The sequence below is a fragment of the Palaemon carinicauda genome, chromosome 11, assembly GCF_036898095.1.
Source record: "Palaemon carinicauda isolate YSFRI2023 chromosome 11, ASM3689809v2, whole genome shotgun sequence".
Lineage (NCBI taxonomy): Eukaryota > Metazoa > Arthropoda > Malacostraca > Decapoda > Palaemonidae > Palaemon > Palaemon carinicauda.
Genome location: NC_090735.1, coordinates 55,848,036 through 55,858,290, shown reverse-complemented (window position 1 = coordinate 55,858,290; position 10,255 = coordinate 55,848,036). Strand labels below are relative to the sequence as shown.

The 10,255-nt window shown below is 42.1% G+C and overlaps 1 long non-coding RNA gene across 1 annotated transcript in view; it reads right to left on the bottom strand.

Annotated features, from left to right (window-relative positions):
• Positions 1-336: 336 nt before the first annotated feature.
• The window catches only part of LOC137650019 (uncharacterized), a 19,822-nt gene continuing 9,903 nt past the window's right edge, over positions 337-10,255 (bottom strand). Inside the window, exon 2 of the long non-coding RNA XR_011045907.1 lies at positions 337-1,279. This is a non-coding gene — a long non-coding RNA (uncharacterized lncRNA). The remainder of the gene's footprint in view (positions 1,280-10,255) is intronic.

The window sequence follows — 10,255 nt, the reverse complement described above, 5'->3', positions numbered from 1 at the left end:
AACATTTAGTGGGTAGGCCCACCTGCAGCATTTTTCTTCAGTACCACACTTACCTTCTCTTCCATGTTTTGGATTTGGTCCAGGTAATGATTTCTTTGAATCAAGGCATTTACTATTTCATCTTCATCATTGTACACTGCATATCAAAATTTTTGGTTTTAATTTTCCGATTTTTCTTGTTTCAGTGTCAGCAACCAATGTCTGAATTTTATTTGCTACCTCCTCTCTGATCGTTTTGTTAGCAAAGTTTACAGCAACATTTCCAATGAAGTTCACGTCATGTTAAGTATTGGTATGTCTTTAAGTGCCTGTTTGACCTCGTGTTTTCTTTCAGTACAGTAATTCTAGTTATTGTATTTGTTGAATTAATAACCAGCAGATATTTTTCCTTAACTTTGTCAGCGTATGTCATTTTCTCTGATATTGGGTCCATCAATGTTTTAAGTGTTGCCTTAATTGATTCCATATTAATAGCAAGATTATCAACTTTCTCAGAGAGATCTGTTGTCTCGGTGGAATTTGCTGCATGCACGCTGAGGTCTGCAACTTTGTTTTCCAATTCAGCAATTCTCGCTTCTTGTTCACTCAAAGCCTCTTCTCTTATAATCAGATCTTCGTTCAATTTTGATATATATAACTTGGCTTTTCTAACTTCATCTATGCAGTATGGGCATAACCATTTCAGGTTTTTCATTTCATTATCAGTGATGCCTTTCACTATATACTCACACTTCTTATGATAGAACCTATTGCAATCACATCCTATCCATTTTTTCCGGTCTCCCTCCGTAGTTTCACAAATGAGACAGTCCAAGTTAGGGGCAGACATGATGTACGGTTTCTTTTCACTTTGGTCCTTCTAGAAGATTAACTAATATCTTTTCAATGATATGTTAAGCGAGAAACAAAAGCTAAAACACGGCTCAGTGCAAGTGTTGAACGGAGTTCCGCGCAAAACACGTCTACACTCCGCGGCACTCTCTCACTCATTCCCATTGACACTTAACAATGCTTTCTGTGATGATGACGACAATAATATGGTAAAGTGGATAAACTTGAAAAGAAAAAATTAATCTAACTACATCAAATGACTAATGATACATAAAGTACTATTTGAAATAAAAAGAACCACATACTATAATGAATGGAGAAACTGAAATGATCTATAAAAGTCCTTTAACCTTAATCCTTTTTAGGTCCAGCATCATCTACTTGTACGACATCAGTACGACCATCTCTCATCTTCATGATTAATTTCATTGGCAGAAACATCCTAATACTGAAAGAGAGAGAATAGAAAAATAAGTGGCTGAATCTCGTAATATACTCTAAAGTAGGAAAATAGTAATAAATTGACTTAAAAAAAATCCTTTAAATTTAACTTTCAATAAATCTTAAAAGTATCAAAGAACTTCTATATAATAAATTAAGATTTCAAGTTATTGAAAGATGATTCTTAGATCAATTAAAAACTGTCTAGATTTTTAAGACAATTGCAACTTCATAATAGAAAAACCATGTCAGTAATCCCTTGGCTACGCTATCACAGGTGTTCTTATACAGGGTACCCTGCAATAGCTGAAAGACCGTAAAGTAGATACAGAAATCCATGGCATATTTTTTTTTATTATTCTTTTTTTTAAATTAAATTTCTTTGATTTTCTTTATAAATTTAAGCTTTTATAAACCCTCTTAAAACACTTACAAACCCCAGTATACACTCTTTGCAACACTTTTTAAACTAAAACTTACTTTACTGTACACATCCTTACACATAAATGAAAAAATTAAAATCTACACACTCATTAACATATGTACTGATTGGCCAGGATACACCATTGACATGATTTTGATAAAATGACAAATTTGGAGATAATTTGTATTTTTCCCTAACTAATAAAACCTGGAGCTATTTATTGGATAATACTTCTAACGCAGCTGGAAGGCAGCCATTAAATTTTAAGTGCAAGGTAGCAACCCTACCTAACCACTACAGTAGGTAGGTAAGGGGGGGGGGGTGGCTGGGGGCTACCAAGCCACCTATATCTACTCACAGTTCAGTGAACCCCATCACTTTTTACTTTTGGCAGGCAGAGAGCAGAAGGGAAGGACGATCCGTAGTGCTGGAGGACCCGGGACACCTGGCCAGTTCTTCAGAGGTTGCACTCAATGGGGACTGATACGGTCTTGTCGGACCTGCGGAAGTTTCTACAGGGTAATGACACAGTCTAATATCCGTATAGGATATGACCTTTGTGTCATTCCTTTGATTACTTGAATGATAGATCAAAGTAAACGGAAGGAGATGTCTCGCAGGAGTAAGGTCTTACAATCAGTTAGTAGGCCAAGGTCTTCTAGACGAGGGCCGATCCTATATAGGAGGCTAACTGGTTGATCACAAAACCTTCCCTCGCATCACAAGGTTTGAAAATTAAGCTCGTCTCACGAGGAGGGACTGAAAGAAGAAACTTCTAACAGACAAAGCCCGGCTGTATCCCAATCATGAGGAAGAGGGTTAGAGAGACTGCTTACCATTTCCTACAGGAAATGTAAGATACAAGATAGTATTCTTGTAGCTAAAATCTGGACTTATTTTCCTGAAGAGACCTGAGCCAAATATTTCGAGCTCTTGGAGGGATTCATTATGAGAAAGGAATATATTCCCAACCACTCCGGCCTAAGGGGAAGTTCCGGTTACGAGAGAAAGACAGATGTTTCCCCAGAACTGAAGTAGATGGAGGTTGCATTTGTTTCCACTAAGGTCCATGCCTAAGAGCCAACGTAGGTGGGGAGAACACAGATTTTCAATCCTCTGTTATTCTTGTCAGTCACCTATCTAGGGCTGACTCGAATCATAGAAAGTAAATTGCGATGGCTGTCGATTAGACAGCACTGAATTCATGACTTTGATAAAACTGATATTTCACTTAATTGTAATCAATAATACTGTATATGTAATACCCACATTTGTATCGCATTATGAAATAAAATCTGCAAATATACATCTTTTCCATTGATTGTGTTTATAAGATGATTGAGATTACCACCTATACTTTCCAAATCAGCTGATTAAAGCAAACTACCGAAGTATTTTTTCTCTTGCTAACAGACAAATATTTAAATTATCACTTTTACTTTACTCTAAAAAGGTGTAGTTTTTAGTAAAATTTCTTATCCCTTATTTCATTCACTGCCGATTTTCATGACATAAAGTTTAGGGATGTTTCATCCCTGTTGCTAATGCACAATAATTTTAGTCTAGCTTTCCAGAGCTTGATTATAAAGCTTATGAAATTATTGACTTTTTATTCCAATTCTTTAAGTAGTTTTTGTACTATTTGGTTTACCTCTTCATAAACAGAAAAAGGTATAATGTCATATTCTCCTTACATCATTTGTAAAAACTTCAGTAATTTTTTACTATCATACTAAAGTTGAAATAAAAGCAAAACAGGTGTTGCTACCCAAATTGGTTGTTCATAAAAATATAGCTGCTTATCGTTCAGTTGTTTGTAGCCGTATGCGTTACTAGCAATACTTTTGTTATTCTCTTGCTTTTTTTAACTTATTGAACTAGCAATAGACATAAAGAGGCTAGTTTAATCAAATTTGGTCTCAAAAAAGGAGCTAACATTCTACACAAGATTCCTGATAAGATCATTTTTCATTGGTGAAAATTTGAAGTACGCGCAAAATGCGAGATCACGTTACACGAGTACATATGATATCATCATTATCAATACTATTATTGAAAGCTAAGCTATATTATTATTATTACTACTTGCTAAGCTACAACCCTAGTTAGAAAAGCAGGATGCTATTTCTGAAGAACCTGTGTCACTGAGAAGTTCCTCTTGAAAGCCAGGGACGTAGCTACTCCCATGACATCATGAGCTCTGGGGCGACGTGGAGGAGGAGGATCTGGATTCAGCGCATGGTGTATGACCTTGCGAATCCAAGCTGAGAAGGCGTTCTTAGTGACCCTCCGCTTGGTCCTCCCTGCGCTGACAAAGAGTGCAGGCACCTGGAGATGGGCTGTGGCTGTTCTCTTAAGGTACAGCCTCAAACTCCTCACTGGGCAGAGTAAGAGATGATCAGTGTCATCTGTTACAGAACGAAGACTCAAAATCTGGATGGAGTCGAATCGAGGATCTGCTACTCACAGGTTCTGAGTCTTTGCAATAAACTCAAGGACGAAGCTGAACATTACCTCTCCCCATCCCCTTGAATGGGTGATGTATGAGAGACATGAAGTTCACCGACTCGCTTTGCTGAAGCCAAAATTAGCAGGAACAACATCTTCCAAGTTAGGTGGCTATCTGTTGCCTGGCGTAATGGTTCATAGGGAGGTCTCTTTAGACCTAAAAACTCGAACCACGTTCCATAGAGGAGGTCTCCCTTCAGACTGAGGATAGGTAAGTTCATAACTCCGTATGAGTATGGAAATTTCTAGCAATGAAATGTTCATTTCGTCCAGTCTAAAGGCGAGGCTCAAGGCTGAGTGATAGCCTTTTACCGCTGAGACTGACAGCCACATTTCTTCATGCAGATACACGAGGAACTCCACTACTGCTAGAATAGTGGCCTCGAGAGGATAAATGCCCCTTCCACGACACCAACCACAAAAGACTTTCCACTTTGCCTGATAGACTGCTGCTGATGACTTTCGCAGGTATCCAGACATCCTGCTTGCACCTTATTGCAAAAATCCTCTCTGAGAGAAGAGATGCTGGATAGTCTCCAGGCGTGAAGTCGTAACGGACCTACAGCTTTGTGGAATATGTGATGCCATAGCAGAGCTATGAGGGTTATTGAAAGGTTGACCAATGTTCTGGCCTTGTTGAGCACCCCACTCATCAGACAGAACGGGAGAAAGGCATAAACGTCGATGTTATCCCACCATTGTTGGAATGCATCTTGCCAGAGAGCCTTGGGGACTAGGACTGGGGAGCAGTACAACAGGAGCCTGAAGTTCAGGGTCGTTGTGAAGAGATCCACTGTCAGAGAACCCCACAAAGTCAGGACTTTATTGGCTACTAGATGATCCAAAGACCACTCGGTACTCACTATCTGAGATCCTCTGCTCAGGTTGTCGCTGAGCACACTCATTTTTCCCGGAATGAAGCATGCCAATAGTGGTATCGAGTGAATCTCGGCCCATCTCAGTATCTCTACTGCTAGATGGGACAGAAACTGTGAAAAAGTTTGTTGATGTAAGCCACTACTATGGTGTTGTCGCTCATTACCACCGAGTGGCCCGCCAAGAACTGTTGGGACTGTTGAAGGGCCAAAAAGACGGCTTTCAGAACTTTTGGGACTGTTGAAGGGCCAAAAAGATGGCTTTCTTCTCTAGAAGATTTATGTGGAGGTACTCTTCTGACTCTGACCAGAGGCCTGAGGTCGTGTGGTATAGCATGTGGGCCCCCAACCTTTTTTTGAAGCATCTGAGAACAGCATCAAATCTGGGGAGAGGATAAGAAGATCCACTCCCTTTCGTAGATTCTCGTCTGACACCCACCATTTGACATCCGTCTGTTCCTCTGATCCCATGGGGATCTGGATGTCCGGGGAATCAAGAGCCTGATTCCACCGGGACTTCAGTTGCCACTGGAGGGATCTCATCCTGAGGCAACCGATGGGAACTAGTTGGGCCAGCGATGAAAGGTGACTGAGGAGACGTAACCACGTCTGGGCTGGAAGCTCTTCTCATCTGAGAAAGGGTCTTGCGACCTTTCTCAGCCTTGATATTCTGTTGGAGATTGGTGTCTAATATCCTGCCTAGGTATACCAGTCTCTGCGTAGGAAGCAGAGAGGACTTCTCAAGGTTTACCATGATCCTTAGATCTTGGCAAAACCTCAGAAGTTTACCTCGATGTTGAAGAAGGGTTAACACCGAGTCTGCTAGGATTAGCCAGTCGTCCAAATGACAAAGGAGACGGATGCCAATCCTGTGAGCCCAAGTGACATTACGGTAAACACTTAGGTGAAGACTTGAGGTGCTGTGGAAAGACCGAAGCAAGCACTTTGAACTGGTATTTCCTGTTGTCTAGGCTGAATCTTAAGTACAGTGGTACCTCTACATACGAATTTAATCCGTTCCACAACCAACTTCGGATGTAGAAAATGTTCAGATATCGAAACGAATTTTCCCATAAGAATACATTGAAATAGGATTAATCCGTGGTTGAGCCCAAAAACCTATGATAACTCCTTAATAAACTACTACACATAATTTCCCATGAGAATAATGCACACTAAATTAGATAATAGACATGTAAAAAAGAAGAATTATCAAAAAATGATAAATAAGAAACGGGTTTTTAGCGTCACTTTACCTTATAAACTCCAGCGCAGGTGTTGTTGGTCTTGCTACGCAGAGAGGAGACGGACGGGCGGCAAGGCGGTAGAGAGGTTAACTACGATAAACGTACACTACCGTAACTTATTCTAACTTACACTAAGTGAACTTTAACATAACTTAGCTTATTTTTTTTTTTTTATTCTTATATTTTATATTTTTTTTTACATTTTCTTTTTTTCTTTTTGATGATTAATTTTAATCACTTTCACTCTCTACACTTAAAATTGATTGAATTTCTTTCGCTTCACTCTCTGCCGTTTTCTTTGTATCACTTTCTTTCGCTTCACTCTTTGCCGTTTTCTTTGAATCACTCACATCCTCTTCATCACGAGTTCGCTTCGTAGTTTTTTAAAGAAATTATCGATAGATAGTTGCTTGGTACGGCTTTTCAGAATGTTTCGAAAGTGAGTTAGGCAAACATCATCGAACTGCGCAACTACACGACAAACCTGCAATTTTTTTGGGTGGTATTTGTCGATGAAGTCGACTACGTCTTGATATTTTCCTAACACCTCTTTTATATGCGCCGAACCTAACACATGTTCTACCTCCTCGATCCCTTCCTCGTCATCACTCATGTGCTCAGACATAGCATGGAGTTCCTTGAGCTCCTCTGTGGTAAGTTTGTCGTGATGTTCGGCGACGAGTTCCGTAACGTCATCTGCGTCGACCTCCAGACCCATGAACTTGCCAAGGGAGAAGATTTCCTCTACGTCTTCTGCTGCACCCACCACGGGATCAGGTTCAGGGTCAAAACCTTTGAAATCTCGGGGAGAAACTGCATCAGGCCACAGCTTCTTCCAGGCAGAATTGAGGGTCCGTCGAGTTAATTCCATACAAGCCTGATCTATGATCTTCAAGCAGTGTACAATGTTGAAGTGACTCCTCCAAAATTCACGCAAAGTTAAGTTGGTGCTTTGCGTGACATTAAAGCACTGCTTAAATAAGTGCTTGGTGTACAGCTTCTTAAAATTAGAGATGACTTGCTGGTCCATGGGCTGGAGGATAGAGGTGGTATTCGGTGGAAGACACAGCACCTTTATGAACTTAAATTCATCGAAGATATCATCTTCAAGTCCAGGGGGTGAGCGGGTGCATTGTCAAGACATAGCAGGCACTTTAAAGGCAATTTCTGTTCATGAAGATACTTCTTCACAGAAGGGCCAAAAACTTGGTTAACCCATTGCACAAAGAACTGCCTAGTGACCCAGGCCTTCGAGTTGGATCGCCAGAAAACATGAAGCTGGTCCTTATCGACGTTGTGTGCCTTAAAGGCCCTAGGGTTCTCGGAATGGTAAACCAGTAAGGGCTTGACTTTAAAGTCCCCGCTAGCGTTGGCACATAGGGCAAGAGTCAACCGATCCTTCATTGGCTTATGCCCAGGCAATTTCTTCTCTTCAGCGGTGATGTAGGTTTGACTGGGCATCTTCTTCCAAAACAGCCCGATTTCATCACAATTAAACACTTGCTGCTCTACGTAGCCTTCTTCCAGCACGATCTTTTCGAAGTTCTTGACAAAGTCAGCTGCAACCTTTGTGTCCGCACTAGCAGCCTCTCCGTGGCGAACAACTGAATGAATCCCGGACCGTTTCTTAAATTCCTCAAACCAGCCACGTGATGCCTTGAAATCGTCTGAGGAAGGTTCGGTTGAACTCTCCCCAGCATCACCCCCAGAGCTCTCCTCCTTCAAGTCCGTAAAGATGGCATGCGCCTTCTCACAGATGACCGTTTCGGTGATGGTGTCGCCAACAATCTCTCTGTCCTTGGTCCAGACTAGCAGAAGTCGTTCTATCTCTTCTATGATAGGGCTACGGCGTTTTGAAATAATAGTGATCCCCTTAGAAGGTTTCACTGCTTTAATAGCTTCCTTCTGTTTAAGGATTGTCGAGATAGTCAACATATTACGGCCATACTGTTTAGCAAGTTCACTCACGCGGACGCCACGCTCATGTTTTTCAATAATTTCCTGCTTTACGTCTAAAGAAAGCATTTCCTTCTTTCTTTTCTCACCACTACCACTACCACTTGCAAAACTAAGCCTTTTAGGACCCATACTTTACGTAAATTACCGTAAAAGGATGCACGTAAAAAATCACGATTAAAATAGTTAATAGCAGAACGCACAGGGCACAACCACAAGAAGCTGACGAGAACAGAGGACTGACCCAAGCTGCGCTAATTGAGGGTCCCTCCGAGGTCGAAGTGCTTCCTTCTATCGGCGGAAATAAAAAACACATCAGGCGCTATGAGCACCGACTACGCGTACGAGTATTGTTTACTTCAGGTGTCGAAAAAAAAATTCGGGTGTAGAGTAGGAACGTGTTCGAATTGTACTTCGCGTGTCGAAAAATTCAGATACAACCGGTACGACGAAAATTGCTTACTTCGTGTGTCGAAACAAAATTCGGGTGTAGAGTAAATAATTTGCTCGAATTTTACTTCGGATGTTGGAAAATTCGATGTAGAGGTTCCACTGTACTTCCTTGAAGACGGATGGATTGGGATCTGGAAGTAATCTTCCTTTAGGTCGAGTGTGCAAATGAAATCGTGTGGTCTTACCGCTAATCCTATCATGTCTGCTGTCTCCATGCTGAATGGAGTTTGTTTGACAAACTTGTTCAGAGCTGAGAGGTCGATGAATGGTCTCCAGCCTCCAGACGCCTTTTTCACAAGAAAGAGTCGACTGAAGAAGCTTGGAGACACGTCGAGGACCTCCTGGAGAGAGGCCTTCTTCAACAGGGTCTGGACTTCTGCCCAGAGGTCTAACCCCTTTCCTGATCCCATCGCAAAGGAGTCTATTGACACTGGATTCCTGGTCAGGGGAGGGAGAGATGTTATGAACAGGATGTGATACCCTAAATAAATCACAGAGATTGTCCAGAGTTTGGCCTCAAGTTACTTCCACCTGCCCGAGCAACTTTGTAAGCATCTCCCTACTGGTAGACAAGCAGGGGGAGTGTGTATCCTAGCGTTTGTGGCCTCGGCCGCTCCCTCTAAGATATTTTCCTTCCCTGGAGGACTTTGTGCCTTTCCTGTTCTTGGCAGGAAAGGGCTTCTTAGACACCGTTGTCTTTGCTGCTGTTTTGTTCGTCATGGAGGCTGGACCGGACTGCTGAAGAGATAGTGGTTTATAGGGCTTGGATGTCAAAGCCCTATGGAGGAGGGAGTCCTGATGGGACTTCCTTGATCTTTCAGCAGCATGTTCCACATCCTTAGGCTCAAATTGATGGGATCCCTTTAGAGAGGAATTCCTGAGCCTGGCAATCTCGGCATTTGGGACTTGCTGGTGGAATCTCTCAGACATCGCATCCCGACATTTCAGAATTTGTATTCGCCCATAAGTTTGAAACTTGATGGGCGAGAAACTCGATTGTGCAAGTGCCTGAGAGCAGGAAAGTCTCCATTGCCTTCCTGGTACGTTCCTTGATGAAATCCACTGTTTGTACCAGGATTCCAGGATTCCCAAGATCCCTAACCAAACATCGTGACCTTCTCCTGAATAAAGATCTCGGTTGCCGAGAGAGAGACTCCCTTGGTGAACTCTTCCAAGGAGTGATGGAGAGGAAGAGCTGAACGAGGCTCATATAAAGATCTCAAAATACCTCCTCTGCTGGAGGCGAGGAGGTGAGAGAAGCTTGGTGGTAGAGCCAGAACGTTGGGAGGAGGAGAGCTCAGAGAGCTGTAGGGCAATCTTAGCCCTGGTACCTTTCAGCCACTGAGACTAAAGCAAGGCTTCACTGGTCTTTGAGGGCTTCTGGGTACCAAAGACGAGGTCTTAAGCCCTCTCGAGGAAGTATCTCTAGGTCGGTAAACCCATTGAGAACCCTCATGAGGGACAGAACCTGTCAGAATGCATGTTCCGACTCTTTCTGCTCTCTTTCCAATGTTGGACTT